The 20,723-nt window shown below is 43.4% G+C and overlaps 1 long non-coding RNA gene across 2 annotated transcripts; it reads left to right on the top strand.

The window, feature by feature from the left end:
• The first annotated feature begins 2,262 nt into the window (after nt 1-2,262).
• On the top strand, nt 2,263-20,026 carry LOC132394220 (uncharacterized). Of its 2 annotated transcripts, XR_009512223.1 has the most exons (4): nt 2,263-2,506; nt 5,013-5,100; nt 13,492-17,762; nt 19,329-20,026. It is a non-coding gene; the product is annotated as an uncharacterized LOC132394220 (long non-coding RNA). The 2 variants fall into 2 exon arrangements; XR_009512222.1 differs by having other exon boundaries at nt 13,492-20,026.
• Nucleotides 20,027-20,723: the final 697 nt, after the last annotated feature.

The following is a 20,723-nucleotide window of genomic DNA, read 5'->3' on the forward strand; positions in this document are numbered from 1 at the left end:
CTTCTGAGCATTAGATTCAGTGCCAGAAATGCAGTCACTGCAGCTTCCCTCGGTAGGTTACCCCCCACCCCCCACAACAGTATCTGGAGCAGTATACTTACTATTGAGGGGAATGGTCACAGGTGAACTCTGCACTGACTTCCCTCTCCAGGTACCCGCCTCCTCATTCTCCTGTACGAGCCGAAGGTCATCCAGCTTCACTTCAGTTCAGTTCAGTGCGGCAGCTTGATGTATTTCATGCAGATGTACTTATTGGGGACCTCGTGGTCTCCCCAAGTTCCCACATCTCATACAAGGAACATGCCCCTAACTCTGGACCCATTCTCAGCACACTAGCTATATATTGATAGACAAAGAAAAAGAAAAAAAAGTCTTAGAAACTTATTTAGATCTTCCACCTGTGCTTGTCCAAGCCTATTCTTGCTGAAGCCTGTTGAGCCAAAGTTTCCCACTCCAACAATGGCTGCTCCACTTACACCTCCCTTCCTTTTATTGGCTCAAATAAAACTCACTCCCGACAAGATTGTTCTTTTCAAATGGCTCCCACCTTACAATGATTTTTCTCTCTCTCACTCACAATGAGGCTTGTTCTTTTCAAGTCACTCCTGCTTTTCTCTTCGTTTATTTGAAAATGATTTAGGATGCAGTGAGGCAGAGTGCTAATTACTGATGTAATTAAAAATACAGTGGATTCTGGTTAAGTGGGCCATTGGTTAATCAGTCCAGCTGCTTATTTGGGTCAACTCTTAAAGAACAAAAACTAATCAAGAAAATAACCGGGATTTCCTTTGTTTATTTGGGACACTGTGCCACTTATTTGGACTAGAGACGGTTCCTGAACAGTTTCTAACTAGCGTCAGTCACATGGACCTTTGTGAATCTTAGACACTAGACCAGGCTCAGAATGAACAGTTTTAAAGTTGCATGTGTTAGTGTTCAAAAAGCAGAGATTTTTATCACTGATAGTGGGTGATAAATAATCAGCAGGACAGTTCAGTCCTGGTTTGCTCACTGTGGGTTCATGCGTTCAGGCTTGGAGATGCCAGAAACGGTTGGGAGTAAAACTGAAGCGACTTCACTACTCCTACAAGTTAGGAACTATAAAGAATTTGAAGGTATCAACAATCATCTTGAATGTTACAAGGAAAATGAAGATACAGAGGATGCAATCCTTGAAGCTAGCCCATCATTTACTCTAGGTACCTGTGCTGGTTTTGTTCATTTACATTCAATCAACACAGTGGATTTATTCCTGCATCGATAACTGATACACGGTTTTATAGTGCTGTGGAGTATTGATAGTATTCTCATTTTTTTCATTTAAATACCTAATTGATTATTCAGTTAAATGGTAGTTTGCTTTTTTAATACCTTTTTAACTATTTCCATGAAACTTGGGCTAATTTGAGGCAGCCACTTACTTGGGCCAAAATGTACTGGTCCTGATGTGTCCCAATTAACCAGAATCCATCGTAATTTCATAGCTGTGGTGGTCTGTTAGCTTTTGAACACTGAATATTGAAAGTCCTAGATACAGTGGACACAGAGAACATGTTTCCATTAGTGGGAGAATCTAGAACCAGAGGACACAGACTCAGAATAGAAGAATGTCCCTTTAGAACAGAGATGAGGAGGAATCTCTAGCTAAAGGGTGATGAATCAATAGAATTCATTGCCACAGATGACTATGGAAGCCAAGTCATTGGGTATATTTAAAGCAGAGGTTGACAGGTTCTTGATTAGCAAGGCTGTAAAAGTTTACAGGGAGAAGGCAGGAGAGTGGGGTTGAGAGGGATAATAAATTAGCCATGTTAATTTTAATTTATTGAGATACAGCGTGGAATCGGTCCTTCCAGCCCTTTGAGCCAAGCCGCACAGCAACCCCCTTACTTCACCCTTGCCTAATCGCGGGACAATTTACAATTTACAGTTAACCTACCAACCAGCACATCTTTAGACTGTGGGAGGAAACACAAGAGATTCTGATGATGCTGGAAATGCAGAGTAACAGAGTATTTTGTATAAATTTTCTATGATTGAATAGTGGAGCAGACTTGATGGGCCAAGTGGTCAAATTCTACTCCTAGGTCTTATGACCTTATTTGCTCTTTCCTGTATAGCTATACAGGACCAGCAAATTTATTTATTTCACTTTGAATCTAGGCCACATTACCAGCGTCTATGCCAGTACGAAGGGCCAGAGTTCAGGAGATCAGACTGTGATGCACCCAGTTACCAGTTATGTACAATGAGTAAGCAATCCTTTCCTAGTACACTGAAAACGCTTCGTCCTCTCAGCACCTGCTCTTTCAACAGGGAGCTGAGCCTAACCCAAGAGAGACATAGTGACAAAGTTAAATTCGAAAGCCTGTGTCAGTGCTGCCAAATCGCAGCCTGCCTCTCCCGCGGGGATTATGGATAAACAGAATGAAGCACTGCCGGGAAAGGCCATTGAAGGCTGAAGAAATTGCAAACCTATCTAGGAACTGTACACATTTGTGGCTGTGTGAGTAATTAATTGTAAAATTCATATATTTCTATAACTACTTTAATAATGCTAATATAACTTAATACAATGTAATAGTTGTGGAGGTTTGGAGCCAGCTTCCTGCCTCCCCCATTCTTCCGACAGCTCCCAAACCCACCTAGTACAACTCATCTAAACCTCTTATAAAATAGTTGCTGATGGCATATACATTTTCCGATTTTATCACTAATCCAGAGATCCAGATTCAAATCCTACCACAACAGCTCTAGAATTTAAACTCAGTTAACAAACTAAAGCTTTAAAAACAAAACAAATCATGAGTGCAGATGGCCACCAAAGTCCCAAGAACATTTGCTGATGCATGTCCAGTTGTGGACAACAGTCTTCAGCCACATTGGGAGCATGTTTTATTATCTCAGCAACCCACTCAAAATGTTAAACTCTCTCCAGGTAACCTTCCTGTAAAGAATCATCTGCTTTGTTCAAATAAAATTATTCTGCCTTGTTGCACAATAAAATGGCAATCTGCTTACAAGTGAAGTATGTCTGGGGAGAGCATCTGTGAGTTTGAGAGAATGTGATTAGATCCAAAGGGTTACTAAGGGGACTGGGGTTTAGGGGCCAATGAGGGATTACAAAAGGTGGGTTACTACTGGGAAGGTAAAAATAGTTGGAAACAAGATCATTGGGAACATAGAGAGAAGAGGGTTAGACAAAATATTACTGGGAATTTGAAGAGACCAGGTGAATAGGGTCTCAACCTGAAACATCAATGATTGCTTTCTCCCACAGATACTGTTCAAACCACTAAGATCCTGAAGCAGTTTGTCTTTGTACAGTTTGGGATTAGTTTACATGGGATACTGAAGAGAGGGGTGAGAGCAATTCAACTCTTGGAATTTGCCCAGTTCAGACTGCAAACTGGACTGTGAATTGGATAAACACACACAAAGTGCTGGAGGAACTCAATAGATCAGGCAGCATCTATGGAAATGAATCAACAATCGATGTTTCGGACCATTACTGTGAATTAGATAAATTATATCAAGTACAGTCAAGTGCAGAGATTAGAGCAGGAGGCTCGAGCAATGATAGACAGATACTTTGTTGATTCCAAAGGAAATTAGTGTCACAGTAGCATTACAATTGCACAGATATACAATATTAGAAGGGAAGTAAGAAAGAATAAAAAATAAATTACCCCAAACAGTCTAACAGGAGGGGGTCATCACTTCCCCAGGTGTAGGTTGACTCATTATAGAGCCGAATGACTGAGGGAAAGAATGACCTCATATAATGCTCTTTAGAGCAGTGCAGTTGTCTTCATCTATCACTAAAAGTGCTCCTCTGTTCAGCCAAGGTGGCATGCAGAGAAACATGTGAGAAACATTGTCCAGAATTGCCAGGATTTTCCATAGGGCCGTTTGTTCTACCACAGCCTCCAGTGTGTCCAGTTTGACTCCTATAACAGAGCCAGCCTTTCTAATCAGTTTATTGAGCCTGTTGGCATCACCCGTGTTGATGCCATTGCCCCATCACACACCGCATAGAAGATTATACTGGTGACAGCAGACCGGTAGAACATGTGAAGGGGAGGCCTGCATATTCCAAAGGACCTCAGTCTCCTCAGCAAGTAGAGGCGACTCTGGCCCTTCTTGTACACAGACTCTGTGTTGGTGCTTCACTCACGCCTGTCGTCCAAGTACTTGTGGGTCCTCACCATCAACGGTAACAGGGAGCAGTGCAGGCTTAGTCTTCCTAAAGTCCATCACCATCTCCTTTGTCCTACTGATGTTGAGCTGCAGATGATTCAGCTTGCACCATCAGACAAAGTCCTCCACCAGGGCCCTGTGTTCATCCTCCTGTCCTCCCTGTATAACCCAATCATTGCTGAGTCATCAGAGAATTCCTGTAGATGACGTGAAAGTCCAAGGTATACAGGGCAAACAGGAAGGGACAGAAAACAATCCCCTGTGGAGCCCTGGAGCTGCTCATAGCCATGTCTGACACAGTTCTGAAGCTGCACAAACTGTGGTCTGCTAGTCAGGATATAATGAAAGTGCCAATCTGCATTGAAGGGAGATTTTCCCCCATGATGAGGGTTGTATAGTATTGAAATCAAAAAATATGATCCTCACTGCACTGTCTTGCTTATCCAAATGCGGGTAGTCTCTGTTCAACAGGTAATTGACTGCATCATTGACTCCACTGTGCTCCTGGTAGGCAAACTGCAGGAGATTGAGGGCTGATCTCACCAGGGGCCAGAGGACCAGCCTCTCTGGGGTCTTCATGACGTGTGAGGTCAGGGCCACTGGATGGTAGTTATTCAATACTTTCGGTTGGCCCTTCTTGGGTACTATGACCACACATGATGTTTTCCATGCAGTCAGTACCCTTTCCAGGCTGAGACTCAGGGAGAAAATGCGCTGGAGAACTCCAGTCAGCTGCTCAGCACACTCTCTCAGGACCCTGGGGTTCACACCGTCTTGTCCCAATGCCTTGCTGTGTCTGCATTTCCCCACAGCCCTTCTCACCTGCTCAGTGAAGGAAAGTCCATGATGACCGGGGAGTTGTTAGAAGCTGGGAGCCGGAGATCATCGCGAACGCAGTTGGTACGTGGAGCTGTGGATGGTAGGTGGGGACGTAGACAGCAGTAACCTGTGAAATATAATTGCTGAAATTTGACAGGCCTTTTGAGCATTGTGTTGTGACTCATTGAATTTATACATTGATACTTCAGTTGTGCAGAACTTGCATCTCTCCCATTAAGAAAACTACATTCACTTTAAGACTCCACACTTCAGGGATGATACATTGGCTTTTGGGGAGGCCAGGGTGCTGCTTCTGGGGACCCCTTGACTGGACTTGGTTTGTAACCCTGCAGCCCAGTCTAGAGATTATGGTTTGTACAGGGAAACATGTTCTTCGGTAGGGAAATACATGATAAAGGGGCGTACAGAAACAAGATCTGATTTTTACTCCTCATGTATATGAAGGATGTAAGTAATAAAGTCAATTCAATTCAATTCACTGGGAAGTCAAACCTGAAATGAATGAGCGAAATGGTGATTTGTCCCGATGACGCTGCTGAGTTACTTCAATGCTCTAAGTGGCGCTGTTTGCTAACCCATGAGATACACTGGCCCATCAGAGACGGGAGCAGTGAGGAGGAAGCGGTGGAGAGGCTAAAGAAAGGCAGCTGAGGGCTTCCCCAACAAGGGGCATGAAGAACGGCTGCAACAGCAAGTTAGTGGTGAGTTTAAATGTGTTAAAAGTCAAAGAGCAGGTAATCAATTCATAATCATCGCAAGAGAAAATCTGCAGATGCTGAAAATACAAGCAACACACAAAAACTGCTGGAGGAGCTCAGCAGGATAGTAAGCATCTATGGAACAGAGTACCATCGACGTTTCAGGCTGAGAGACATCTTTTTTCTCTCTTTTTCTCTCCGTTTCTTCTCTTTTTTCCCTCCAGTCCTGAAGAAAGGTCTCAGCCTCAAACGTCAACTGTTTACTCTTTTCCGTAGATGCTGCTTGGCCTGCTGAGTTCCTGCAGCATTTTGTGTGTGTTCATTGCCACCTCAAACCTGTTTTGTTCTCTCTGCTGGTGCAGCGATGATTGTCACCCATATTCCAATCTTCTGATGTGGTTGTGCTGGAGACGGTAACTACTTCCTCTCCTATGGGCCCTCATATTCCTGCTGGTTACCTCATTGCAATAGAGGAGGTTGGAAGGAATTTACTCATCATCTTCCATCGCACAGATCCTTAAATCCTAGTGAGAAACTAAAAGTAAGGTTGATCTGGGGTGACTGCAAAGGGATCATTAGCATTTCAGGTTGCATCAGGACTGAGGCATTAGAGGGAAGATAGTCTATAGAAAAAGGGGAGAGGGGCTGTTGAGGCAGGGCCTAGCAGCTGAGAGGTGGAACCAGGTGAGGAGGGGAATGATGGAGGGGGGGGGGAAGGGGAGAGTGGTGGAGCTGGGTGACAGTGGCTGGTGGGTAATGAGTAGAGACAGAGACAGATAAAAAAACATGGTCTAATCCAGTGGTTCTTAGTGTAGGCCATATGGACCTCCAGGGGGCCATGCCAGATTTTGTAGAGGCCACAAGTAAAAAAAAACAGGAACCTGGGGGCCACAGGAGTTTCTGTATGGGCCATGGTAAGTTTACTGCTTTAATGAAATATTACTAAAATATATAAATAAAAATGAAATATATATGTAATTTAATTGGAACCCTGAATGAAATGAATGGGAAAATAAGCTAGATGACGTAAAAGAGGCAGCAAAATGGCTGAAGAAGCTTGCCCTGCAAATCGATGTAAGCACATTACGTGATAATGAAGCTCCTCTGATGACATATGTTAGGTTTTAAATGATGATCAGGCCAGTGAGGAAATGCTTTTTGCCAGAAAGCTGAAGACAGACACCGAAGGTGAAAGTATTTTTGAAGAAGTCAAGAGCGATTTCTTGGAAAACAATAGCCTGCTGGAAAATATAATAGCTTGTGTAACTGATGGTGCTGCTTCGATGGTAGGAGGATACGGAGGATCCGTTTACAAAATGCTGAGCCTGATGTTTTTTGCGTAACTGATGGTGCTGCTTCGATGGTAGGAGGATACGGAGGATCCGTTTACAAAATGCTGTGCCTGATGTTTTTTGTGTAACTGATGGTGCTGCTTCGATGGTAGGAGGATACGGAGGATCCATTTACAAAATGCTGTGCCTGATGTTTTTTGCGTAACTGATGGTGCTGCTTCGATGGTAGGAGGATACGGAGGATCCGTTTACAAAATGCTGTGCCTGATGTTTTTTGTGTAACTGATGGTGCTGCTTCGATGGTAGGAGGATACGGAGGATCCGTTTACAAAATGCTGAGCCTGATGTTTTTTGCGTAACTGATGGTGCTGCTTCGATGGTAGGAGGATACGGAGGATCCGTTTACAAAATGCTGTGCCTGATGTTTTTTGTGTAACTGATGGTGCTGCTTCGATGGTAGGAGGATACGGAGGATCCGTTTACAAAATGCTGTGCCTGATGTTTTTTGCGTAACTGATGGTGCTGCTTCGATGGTAGGAGGATACGGAGGATCCATTTACAAAATGCTGTGCCTGATGTTTTTTGCGTAACTGATGGTGCTGCTTCGATGGTAGGAGGATACGGAGGATCCGTTTACAAAATGCTGTGCCTGATGTTTTTTGTGTAACTGATGGTGCTGCTTCGATGGTAGGAGGATACGGAGGATCCATTTACAAAATGCTGTGCCTGATGTTTTTTGCGTAACTGATGGTGCTGCTTCGATGGTAGGAGGATACGGAGGATCCGTTTACAAAATGCTGAGCCTGATGTTTTTTGCGTAACTGATGGTGCTGCTTCGATGGTAGGAGGATACGGAGGATCCGTTTACAAAATGCTGTGCCTGATGTTTTTTGCGTAACTGATGGTGCTGCTTCGATGGTAGGAGGATACGGAGGATCCGTTTACAAAATGCTGTGCCTGATGTTTTTTGCGTAACTGATGGTGCTGCTTCGATGGTAGGAGGATACGGAGGATCCGTTTACAAAATGCTGAGCCTGATGTTTTTTGCGTAACTGATGGTGCTGCTTCGATGGTAGGAGGATACGGAGGATCCGTTTACAAAATGCTGTGCCTGATGTTTTTTGCGTAACTGATGGTGCTGCTTCGATGGTAGGAGGATATGGAGGATCCGTTTACAAAATGCTGAGCCTGATGTTTTTTGCGTAACTGATGGTGCTGCTTCGATGGTAGGAGGATACGGAGGATCCGTTTACAAAATGCTGTGCCTGATGTTTTTTGCGTAACTGATGGTGCTGCTTCGATGGTAGGAGGATACGGAGGATCCGTTTACAAAATGCTGTGCCTGATGTTTTTTGTGTAACTGATGGTGCTGCTTCGATGGTAGGAGGATACGGAGGATCCGTTTACAAAATGCTGAGCCTGATGTTTTTTGCGTAACTGATGGTGCTGCTTCGATGGTAGGAGGATACGGAGGATCCGTTTACAAAATGCTGAGCCTGATGTTTTTTGCGTAACTGATGGTGCTGCTTCGATGGTAGGAGGATACGGAGGATCCGTTTACAAAATGCTGAGCCTGATGTTTTTTGCGTAACTGATGGTGCTGCTTCGATGGTAGGAGGATACGGAGGATCCGTTTACAAAATGCTGAGCCTGATGTTTTTTGCGTACACTGTGTCATTACCTTCAGCACTTGTTTCAAAAAAGTTGGGAGTGTGTTTGAACAATTTTGCTGCTGTAATAATGGCTGTCAACTTTATCAAATCAAATGGACTTCAAGATCATCTTTATTGACAATCTTGTGAGGAAAAGGAAGAAGATTTTGAACGGCTGTTAATGTCTACAGAGTTCCGATGGTTATCTAAAAGAAAATTTCTTCATCGCTTTGTTGCACTTTGGGATAGTAGTATTTCCAAGTGATAAACAGCAAACAAATTGTTGCTGCTAAGTCTGATATATTTCACCTGTCAGATATATTTGAAAGACTAAATTTATTAAACAGTTACAAGGAAAATCTGCAATCTCATATAATGCAAAGAGGCAATTACTGCTTTCCTCGGAAAACTCAAACTTTTCAGCAGCAATATTGGACGTTGTGAGTTTATGCAATTTCCTTCGCTGGCCGCTCACAAAGTGGAATTGTAAGATGATGGTATATCTTGATCATTTAAAACAACTGCACTTTGATATGGAATTTCAGTTCAGACATCTCCCGGAGATGCACATTCCAGATTGAGTGATTAATCCATTTGAGGTGAACGTGAATGATGTTGACACCACACTGAAAGAAGTGTCTTATTGAGCTGCAGAGAGATATAACAACTCAAGCAAAATTCAAAATAACTTTCCATAGCTCTGGAGGAAAGAAAAGTTGTTTTTAATTGGGTTTCACACCTCTTACCTAGTTGAATGCAGTTTTAGTCAAGTTCTTTACCTACTATCAAAAGTTTGTAAATATCTTGATGGTGTGAAAAGAGGTGACCTTCATATATTCTTTAACTAAGTTGCAACCAGATATTCAAAAACTTGCTAGTTTGCATCAGTCACAAGGAATTTACCCAATACCCAAAGTAATAACATTGCTGGTTGGAGGAATATTAGGGTTAGTATAAATAAAGCAGCCTATTCAGAGCTTTAAAATTGTTTTATTGTTCATAAACACCTGTAACATTCAAGTTGTACAACCTGTAACTCGACAGCTTCTGGATAGACCATAAACCATACATTTCACTTCTTTTATGTCTTTTACATTTGCTTTTTGTCTTGAATGTGATTCTGGAAATTATGGTTTACAGTTTGGAGATCATTTCGTGCTTCAGTGCTCTGCAGTCTCCAAGAGGATTCTGGGAGGCAGAGGCAGCGTGCATGAACCTCTGGACAAGAAGACAGTGGGATGGGGTGCAAGTAGATGCTTGACTCCATTTCACTGATTAAATTTCCATTGGTCCATTGTTGAGAACATTGAGGTGAATGCAGAAGGTGAACGCTGGCTGCCTGCCTTTTGATCACTGGTGGATCGTTCTGCTGCTGGAGACGAGAGACTGCCTTTTGATCACTTGTGGGATCGCTCTGCTACGGAGAGGGGAGACTGCCTTTTGATCACTGGTGGGTTCACTCTGCTACGGAGAGGGGAGACTGCCTTTTGATCACTGGTGGGTTCACTCTGCTACGGAGAGGGGAGACTGCCTTTTGATCACTGGTGGGATCACTCTGCTACGGAGAGGGGAGACTGTCTTCTGATTGCTGGGGGATCGCTCTGCTATGGAGAGGTAAGAGCTTGTCACTCTGCCTGAAGAATGTTACCCAGGTTTTCTACATTTTGGATATGGACTTCCTTTCATTCTTACAGTTTTTTATATTCAGTGTTTTTCTCCGGATCTTTCTTGTTTTTTTATATGAGAGAGGGGACTTTGGGAGTCAATGTGCCTGTTCCATTTTTCATTGTTTTCTGTGGGTGGGGGATTTGTGGGTGCTGACTGTGCTGCCTTTCTTTTCTTTCTTGGTTTATGGCTACCTGGAGAAGAAGAATTTCAGAGTGTATACATTGATAATAAATGAACCTTTGAACCTTCTATTTAACATAATACCTATAACCTGTTTAACATAAATATTGACTATAGATTAGGATAATTAGCACAATTGATCAAAAAGAAACTTTAACAACTAACAGAGACTATGGAGAGTAGGGGCCACAGAGGTAAGTAAAACCCTCAAGTGGGCCACAAGCAGAAGTTTGAGCACTACTGGTCTAATCAGAGAAGTGGGATTGGTGTAAATGGGCAGAAGTGGTGGGGTGAATTCATTGGGTCAGTTAACCTGGTTCTTTCCATGAAAAGTATGAATCCAAGCATGTTTTGTTATTCATCATTGTTACCAGTCCCTCATGGTTTCTGAGAAGGTAGCAGTGAGCCAGCATTTTGAACATTCGTGCTGAAGGTTCCCACAGTGCTGCTGGACAGAGGGTTCCTCAATTTAGTCTGAATGATGAGGAAAGACCAGCAGTAGATTTCCCAGTGATATAGGTGGGAAGAGAAACCAGTCGGAGATGTTCTCTCACAACTACTGCACTTCAACACACACAAAAGGCTGGAGGAGCTCAGCAGGCCAGGCAGCATCGATGGAAAGAAGCACAGTCAATGTTTCGTGCTGAGACCCTCTGGCAGGACTCAACCCGAAGGCCCTGCTGAAGGGTTTCGGCCTGAAACGTCGACTGTACTGTTTTCCATAGATGCTGCCTGACCTGCTGAGTTCTTCCTGCACTTTGTGTGTGTTTCTCCAATTTCCAGCATCTGCAGATTTTCTCTTGTTTGTGATTTGACTACTGCACTCCAGTTGTTTTTCTTTAAGCAGTAGAGGTGGCAACTTTGAGCGGTTTGCTGGACTAGCCAAGGGGTGGAACTGCAGTGCATTTTGCAGATGGCACAGACTGCAGCCATTGTACTCTGGGAATGAACGTTGGTGGTTGATAAGCCACCAGTCGAGTAGCTGCTTTGTCCTGTGCATTCTGAGCTTCTTGAGATCGTTATCACTACGCTCAGCCGTGTATTCCATCACGCTCAGGACTTGTGCCAAGTAGATGATGGAAACACTCTGGGATGAGAGCGGGTGATTCACTCAGTACAGTATATCAAGCCTCCCACTTCCTGTTGTAACTGATGCACCATCAATAACTCTCCGAGACGTGAGGCGAGATATAGGCTTTTATTGACTGGAAGAAAGAACAAGCAACAACTGACCACCACACTACATCCTGGAGACTGAGAGGCAGGGCTCAGGCCCCAATCACCTTTATACTGGGATCCGTGGGAGGAGCCACAGGAGCAGTCAGCAGGGGGCGTGTCCCGACAGGTATATGTAGTTCACCACAGTAACCACATTACTTATGAAAATTTTGCAGTAGAGTGTCTGATTAACAATTAACCTAAGTCTTTTTCCATGTTAGATACATTCACCTGTATACATTTTCTCGCAAAATTATCAACTACTTTTCCTTAAATCCATCGGTATTATTTAACTCAACAATGTTTATGGCAGTCACCTATTGTGGTGAGGAGTTTCTGATATTTACACCCCCTGGCTGTAGCGTTTCCTACAGCCACCTCTGGTCTCCATCAGTCTTCCCTTTACTAATGACACTCAGTCCTCTCATCTCGGGCATCATCGTGCCCATTTCCAGTCCGTACCACTTCACATTAAATGGAACCAGGATGGCTCGTTATTTCAAATATGTCTAACAAGGTTCTGAACAAGATTAATACAACTTGTTTCAGATGACATATCAAATCCCCTCAAACTCCTAAAGAAATATAGCTGCTGCCTTGTCCTCTGTATAGCGGTATCAATATGTTGGTACCAGGCTAGATCCTCAAAGATATTAACACCAAGGAACTTGAAATTGTTCACTCTCTCCACTTCTGAACCCTCTTTGAGGATTGGTATGTATTCACTTGTCATACCCTTTCTTAAGTCCACAATCAGTTCTTTAGTCTTGCTGTTGCTGAGTGCAAGGTTGTTGCTGTGACACCACTCAACTAGCTGGTACATCTTGCTCCTGTACGCCCTCTCACCACCATCTGAGATGCTGCCAACAATAGTTGATCATCAGCATTCTTATAGATGGCATTTGAGCTGTGCCTAGCCACACAGTCATGGGTGTAGAGAGAGTAGAGCAGTGGGCTGAGCACACACCCCTGTGGTGTGCCAATGTTGATTGTCACTGAGATGGAGATGTTATTTCCAATCTGCACAGATTGTGGTCTTCTGGTTAGGAAGTCGAGGATCTAGTTGCAGAGCGAGGTACAGAGGCTCAGGTTCTGTAGCTTTTCCATCAGGACAGTAGGAATGGTGGTATTAAATGCTGAGCTGTGGTCAATAACCAGTATATTGACATAGGTACTAGTATTGGCCAGGTGATCCAAGGCTGCGTGGGGAGCCAATGAGATGGCGAACACTGTGGCAAAAGGCAAATTACAATGGATCCAGGAGTTGAGTTGATCCAGCTGATTTGGAGGTATTGTGGAATTCCTGTTGCCTTTGTCCCTCTGTGCTATTGCTACAGGTTTGGGAGATGCCAAAGAGAGTCACCTAGTATATTGAGGAGATAGTACACTGTGCCGTTACAGTGAACTGATGGTGGATTTCTAGGTGGTGTAATGGCTGCTCTGTTGTGGATGCCATCGAGCTTCGTGACTGGTGTTGGAGCTGCAGCCATTCAGCCAAGTCCAGATTATTCCATCAGACACTTGACATGCACATTACAAGTTTGGGGCTCAGAAGTTGAGTAATTTACTGCAGAAGATCTGTTCTTTTAGCCCTAATATATGTGATTGATCCTTTTAAGTTGTTACCAGTGCTGACACCCCCAAAATGTTAATATGTGGTTAAGTTCTCTTTTTGATTCAATATGATTATTGCTTTGGCACAAGTCCTTTGACCCTCACTATTTTTTTATCAATGCATCACAGCTGGGCATGACAACCGCTCTGCTCACAACCACCAAACACTGCGGAGAGTTGTGAACACAGCTCAGCAGATCCTGGAAACCAGCCTCCCCTCTCAGCACTCTGACTACACTTCTCAGTGCCTCAGTAATGAAGCCAGTGTAATTAAAACCTCCATCCACCCCAGATATCCCCTCTTCTTCTGCCTCCTTTTGGACAGGAGGCCCAAAAGCCTGGAAGCACAGATGGCGGCATGTTCAACCACACCGGCCTCTCGAGGGGCCTACCAAGGCGCACTTCTCTTCTTAAAATGTGCTTTTTGTGATCGTAAGGCTATACTGGACTCCAAAAACTACAAGTACAACAGATCTATCACATCAGTGATCTGCTCACTGTTCAGAGCAGCTGACCATAGTGTCAAAGGAGCCGGTAGACAGGCCGAGAAGCAGAAGCCGGCGGATGGGCTGGAGAAGAAGAAGCAGTTGGGTCAGAGAAGGGGAAGCTAGAGGTTGGGTCGGAGAAGTTGACAGAGAGAGTTCGGAGGAGCTGACTGATAGTCAAAGGCATCAAAGTTGGTGTCCGAAAGCAGCGTGCGGCATAATTGTGAGTGACTGTCTTGAATGTTTCTCTTGTGATCGCAAGACCCTGTTGGACATTGATAATGTAAGGTGCCACAGGCCCGTTTCCCTTGCTTGGTGGTGATAACAAGGCAGCAGCGTGGCCTCAGTTGTAGTGAGGACTAGGCCTCGAGCCGTGGGCTTGCCTGCTGCCAGAGGCAGTGTAGCGTGGTGTCCACGCTCGGTTGGGGGCTGGCCTCTCTCATCAGTGTTTCCCGCCAACGTTTTGCGGAAGTCGAATCTGGATAAACTCACTCAAGGACTGTATAAGTACAAACTCTTTATTCAAAGCCTCCGGGGCATTTGGGTTAGTCACTCAAACAAGAAGAGTCTGTGACTGTTCCTCTTACAGAATAGATACAATTGTTCACACAGGGCAGGCTGGAGCCAGTCTTCTCTATGTGCATGACAGTACAAAGAAACCGGGACCTTCAAGCACTAACTGTCTAACTGCAAGAAGAAATATGACTCAACATTGAAAGCAAGATTAGCACATCTGTTAATCATCAGCATTTTCTTGCAGAAAAGCAGGCTGCTTTGTTTAACTAACTGTGTTAATCCTTTACATACTTTATCAGTTTGACCAGTGGAATGACATGCTGGAAGCTGCACCATCAATTTGCATGTTGCTCAAGGTCTTGGAATACACACGTGTTTTCCTGTGTAATGCCGTGTGTGCATTTTTCTCTCTTGCCATTTTGAGTGTAAGTTATGCACCTCGGCTGCAGAGGAACACTGTCTCATTCAACTGTATCTGTGTATGGTTTTAATGATAATTAAACTTGATTTGATTTGATACCCACCAGGCTCAAGGACAGTTTCTACTTCACTGTTGTAAGACTATTGAATGGTTCCCTAGTATGATAAGATGGACTTTTGACCTCACAATCTATGTTGTCATGGCCTTGCACACTTTTGTCTACCTGCACTGCACTCTCTCTGTCACTGTGGGTCTTTATTCTGTATTCTGTTGTTTTACTTCGCAATGACTGTTACTGCATGAGATGGTCTGCTTCATTGTCTGAAGGTTGCAAACAGAATTGAACATTATGCAACCAGCAGTAACCGGCCACACTCTCAGCTTATGATTAAGCATCTGGTGACAGTTGAGTTGGCTTAGTTCCAATATTTCATTAGTTGGGAGGATCATCTTGCTGCTTGAATTCAATACGGACAGTTGACACTATCATTATAGTTTAAGTCATCTCTTCAGTTTTCTTTCTTACAGTTTATGCACAATACTTCAATACAATTGAAATCCCTCCAGACACAAAAGCATAAATTCTTCAAGGTGTACATGTGATCAAAAGCATCAGGATTTTTCAGAAATCTAGAACAAGTCATGAAATTTGCTGCACATGACTGATTTGTTAAGTGTTACAAGAGTAAAGAAGGTCAAGAAGAAGTATCAAGAAACCAAAGAAAAAGTAAAGATTAAAAGGTATATGTGGTCTTCTCATACTCTGACTAGAGATGACAGCTGATAACAATTAACCTAGCCTGATTCCATTAGCGTGACACCTGCTACTGAAAGCTAAAAAGTTTCTAGAAAATGCAGAAGTATCTATACCCTAATTACTGGGAAATACACTGAACAATTTCTTGTACATAGGTGATTATATAAATATGCAAGCAAGAATAGGGAAGTTAAACTACAATAAAAGTAACAATCCATCTCCCCACTTCAAAAGTTTGTAGAAAGGAATCATTAGTGATGTACTGTTCCCATTGATGGATAGATCAAGAGTTAAAGGGCATTGGATAAGGATGATTGGAAGAAGAACCGAAAGTGGAAAAAAAAGAATATCTGTCTTAGGTGAGGTTCAGACTGGAGCCAGTTGAAGGAAATTTGGATTTAATGCAAGATTGCCTGTGGAATTTAGGATCTCAAATCCAACAAAACAGATGGTATTGGGGATAAAGAATCATCAGGTCCACACATTACCTTTCCATCTCCTTATCTACAGTAATGTGTTAATGTCTTCCAAGTTCTGGGCTATTCTGAGTTCACGTTTTCCCACTGGATGCACCTTTATCGCCCAACTTCTTTTGCAAGCACAACATGGTCACCACAGGTGTGACAAGAAGCCATCTCATCAACTGAGCTTTTGCTATTTTAACCCAAGTTACTTAGCACCTTAGCTTTTCAAATTTTCTTTCGATTTAGCCCATTCTCCTAATCTGTCTAGGTCCTTCCGAAACCTCTATATTTCCTCAGTGCTACCCACCCTCCAGCTATCTTCGTATAGTCAATGAACTTTGCCACAAACCATCAATTCCATCATCCAAGTCATTCACATATAAAGTAAAAAGAATCAGTCCCAACACAGATCCCTGTGGAACATTACTAGTCACTGCCAGCCAACCAGAAAAGGCTGCCTTTATTCCCTCTCTTTGCCTCCTTCCTATCTTTATCCATGCTGGTATCGTTCCTGTAATACTACGTACTTGTAACTTGATAAACAGCCTCACGTGTGGCACCTTTGAAAGGGCCCTCTGAAAATCCAAGTACACAACATCCACCAATCCTCCGTTTTCTATCCTGCTTGTTATTTCTTTAAATAATTCCAACAGATTCGTTAGGCAAGATTTTCCCTTGAGGAAACCATGCTGACTACGGCCTATTTTATCATGTGCCCTGAGACTTCATAGTTAATGATCAACTCCAACATCTTCCCAACCACTGAGATCAGACTAACTGGCCTATAGTTTCCTTTCTTCTGCCTCTCACCCTTTTTCAAGAATGAAGTGAAATTTGCAATTTTCCATTCCTCCAGAACCATGCAGAATCAATTGATTATTGAAAGGTCATTACTAATGTCTCCATAGTGTCTCCAGCCTCTCTTTCAGAACACTGCATGGTACATCATTGTTGTGATGGAAATGAGACAGATTCTTTGTGGCTCAAAGGCAAGGACTTCGGACACACAGTTTTAATAATGAGTTTATTTACAAGGGAAGAAAGCCTGGGAACAACATAAGCAGCTACAATATTTGCACAAACACGCTTAAAATAGACGAGCATGGGGAAAGTCGGGTCGGCAGTACAATACACCAGAAAACAGTGTGGGGACAGAGTACAGGTACACATACAAGCAAGGGAAAAGTAACTATGATACCCGCCACCCCTTGACTATGGGCAGGCACAGCTCTGTTACAGGGACAACAATAAACACCTCCACAACCCTATTCAATGCACAGCTCACCACGTGTCTCCAGCACTGTACTGCACTCTTCAGCCCGAAGTGAAACATGGTGGTCCCTCGAGGATGGCAAAAAGAAAGCGAGCCAAGCACATGTAGCACCCTTTACAGCTCAGGAGGCTGGAGGGTCCAGCCCAGGTGATTCACCGGGGGGGGGGGGGAGCAATGGCTTGGTGCTAGACAGGCTAATCCAGTTAAACTGGCCAATGGTTAAGTGTGCATTGATTAGTTGGGAGGGGTAAAATGTTGACTGGCATGTGGTGTGACCTCCGACCAGGTGAGGGCAGTATGCCACGTGGCAGGCACAGCTCTCTGGATACAACCATCTGGTCCTGATGATTTATCTGCCTTCAGAACGTTCAGTTTCGTGAGAACCTTCTCCTTAGTGACGGTAACTTCATACACTTCTGACCCCCTGACACTCTGGAACTTCCACCATACTGCTGGTGTCTTCCACAGTGACGACTGATGCAAGGTACTTAATCAGATCATCTGCCTTTTCCTTGAACCCATTACTACCTGCCCATCAATGTTTTCCCGTGGTCTGCTACCCACTCTCACTTTGCTTTGTGTACCTGAAGAAACTTTTGGTCCCCTCTTTAATATTATTGGCTAGCTTACTTTCTTATTCCATCTTTTCCTTCTTAATGACTGTTTTAGTTGCCATCTGTTGCTTCCCCATCCTTTAACTTCGCACAGTTCTTTTGCTCTGTTATATGTCCTCTCTGGCTTTTATGTTGGCTTTAACTTCCTTTGTTAGCCATGGTCATGTCATCTTGACATTAGAATACTTCTTCCTCCTTGGGATGTATACATCCTGTGCCTTCCAAATTGCTTCCAGAAATTCCTGCCATTGTTGCTTTGCCATTAACCCTGTGTCACTCCTCGCTATCAGGTGTGGGTAAAACCCGACAAGGGTCACCAGTTGGAAAAAAAAAGATGGTAAGCCGCAAAAGCACGTTAGTGCAAGGGGTTTTATTTAATGCCAGAAGGAAAAAGTGCCAAAGCTGCCCAAAAGTTGTGAAGAAAAAAAAAATTACCAGTTGAAAAATAAACATGTATGTTACAAATACGCAGAGGCTTTCTCCACAACACACTTCGTTTTTAACTTTTCAGTATAACTATACACCAACCTGTCTTCTGCAACCCAGAGGTGACTGCCTCCCCGTAGCTCCTACCGTTGTCCTCCCAGATGAACTAAAAGTCACTGAGCTGCAGCTCAGTTCTTTAATACCCTCTCTGAGCTCGGGGTCAGGGCATCTGGTGTAGATGTGGTTATCCAGGAGCCCAGAGGTCTCCCAAGCTTCCCACATCTCATACACAGTGCAAAACACTGCCCCTGGAGTCATTCTCCATGCACTACTATGCCCTACCAGGAGAGGAATGAAGAATTAAGAACAAATGCTCCTTCCCCTGTGCTTCACAGCTGGGATGAGGTTTTGATGTTGTTGTGTGGTGCCCTTTTCCCTCCAAACATACCAATGTGCATTTCTGCCAAAAAGTTCAACTTTTGTCTCATCTACCCACAGGACATTGTCCCAGAAGTGTCACAGAACATCCAGGTGGTCATTTGCAAACTTGAAACGTGCAGCAATGTTTTTTTTCAGACAGCAGTGGTTTCCTCCATGGTGTTCTTCCATGAACACCATTTTGTTCAGTGTTTTTCTTATAGTGGTCACATGAGCAGAGACCTTAGCAAGTTCTGGAGACTTCTGCAGGTCTTTTGCTGTTACCCTTGGGTTCTTTATCACCTCCTTCAGCATTGCATGTTGTGCTCTTGGTGTAGTCTTTACAGGACGCCCACTCCTAGTGAGAGTAGCAACAGTGCTGAGTTTCCTCCATTTGTAGACAATTTCTCTTACTGTAGACTGATGTACACTCAGGTCTTTAGGAATACTTATGTAGCCTTTTTCAGTTCATAGAATTCTTCTTCTAAGGTCCTCAGAAAGTTGTTTGATTGAGACATGGCACACATAAACATATTTTTCTTGAGAAGAGCAGTCTTTGTCAGTAACCTGACTTTGTGTGTCTTTTTTTATAGGGCAGGGCATCTCTACAAACCATGCCTCCAATCTCCTCTCCTTTAATGAAACACTTGACTCCAAATTGCTTTTGTAGAAGGCATTACCTCAGAGGTTCACATAATTTTTCCAACAAATAAATATAATATTGGATCAGGGAATTGGGCCTGCAGTCCTCAAAGTCGCCTGATGCTGGTGGCTGGAGTTGGGGACAGCATAAGCGGCGTGCGAGGAAATGGAAGCGAGGCGAGCGGGCAGGAGTCCGTGCCAGGAAAAGAGCAAGCCCCAGCCGGCCGGCTCTCCCGTCCATTCTGCTCTCCAGTGGACATTAAATTGGACTACATCTGTGGCAACGAAATACTCAGCTGGAGTACAGGAATGGACGGAATCCTGGACGCTGCCATTCAGCTGTTTATTTATGTAACAGATTTTCCCCCAAGCCATCGGACTACCAACCTACTGCCCTCTGCTGGGCCTATTGTCTTGTTTATTATTTATTGTAATGCCTGCACTGTTCTGTGTATTTTATGCAGTCCTGGGTAGGCCTGTAGTCTAGCGTAGTTCTTGTGTTGGTCTACGTAGTTCAGTGTAGTTTTTGTATTGTTCATGTAGCAGCATGGTCCTGAAAAATGTCTAATTTTTACTGTGTACTGTACCAGCAGTTATGGTCAAAATGACAATGAGTGACTTGACTTGACTTTTCTCAATTAAATAGATGAACAAATATAATGTTTTTGTGTTTTTTTTTAAATTGGGTTCTCTTTATCCAGTTTTAAGACTTACATGAAGATCTGACCACATTTACGTAGAAATAGAGAAAATTCTACAGGGTTCACAAACTTTCCAGTGCCACTGTACACTCTCTTTGAGAATATATTGTCAGTCCTTCATCACCATTGGTGTATATCGGAAAGTTCCTGCATAACACCACCATGGGAATCGCTTCAGGACTGCAGTACTTCGAGGAGGTGGCTCAGCACCACCTTCTCATGCAATGAAGGGCAGGAGATAAATTCTAGGCTTACCACTGGTTCAAATGCAAGAAACTAATCTCAAAAATCAGTCTGCAGGAAGTCTCTTGTGCAGTGGTGTGTAAAAATCCAGGTCAGACACCAGTGCTGAGGTTGTGCAGAGGCTATAGAGTGACATCCACTCTAAATGCAACATTGCCTCTGCACATCTTCATGTAAAAGCGACTTTTGTTAAAATTGATAGATTACTCATGAAAATCAAATTAAAATCCATATTGTTTAATTCTGGAAAAGGTCAGTCATTATCTAAAACTGAGCAGATCTTTTCTACTGGCACTCCATTGGGACATTGTACAAAAAAGAGGAAGGCAGTACATGACAATTAAGTTCTAATTAATGACAGTATTATTATTTGTTTAAAATCCATATGATTACGTTAAATGT

The sequence above is a fragment of the Hypanus sabinus genome, chromosome 5, assembly GCF_030144855.1.
Source record: "Hypanus sabinus isolate sHypSab1 chromosome 5, sHypSab1.hap1, whole genome shotgun sequence".
Lineage (NCBI taxonomy): Eukaryota > Metazoa > Chordata > Chondrichthyes > Myliobatiformes > Dasyatidae > Hypanus > Hypanus sabinus.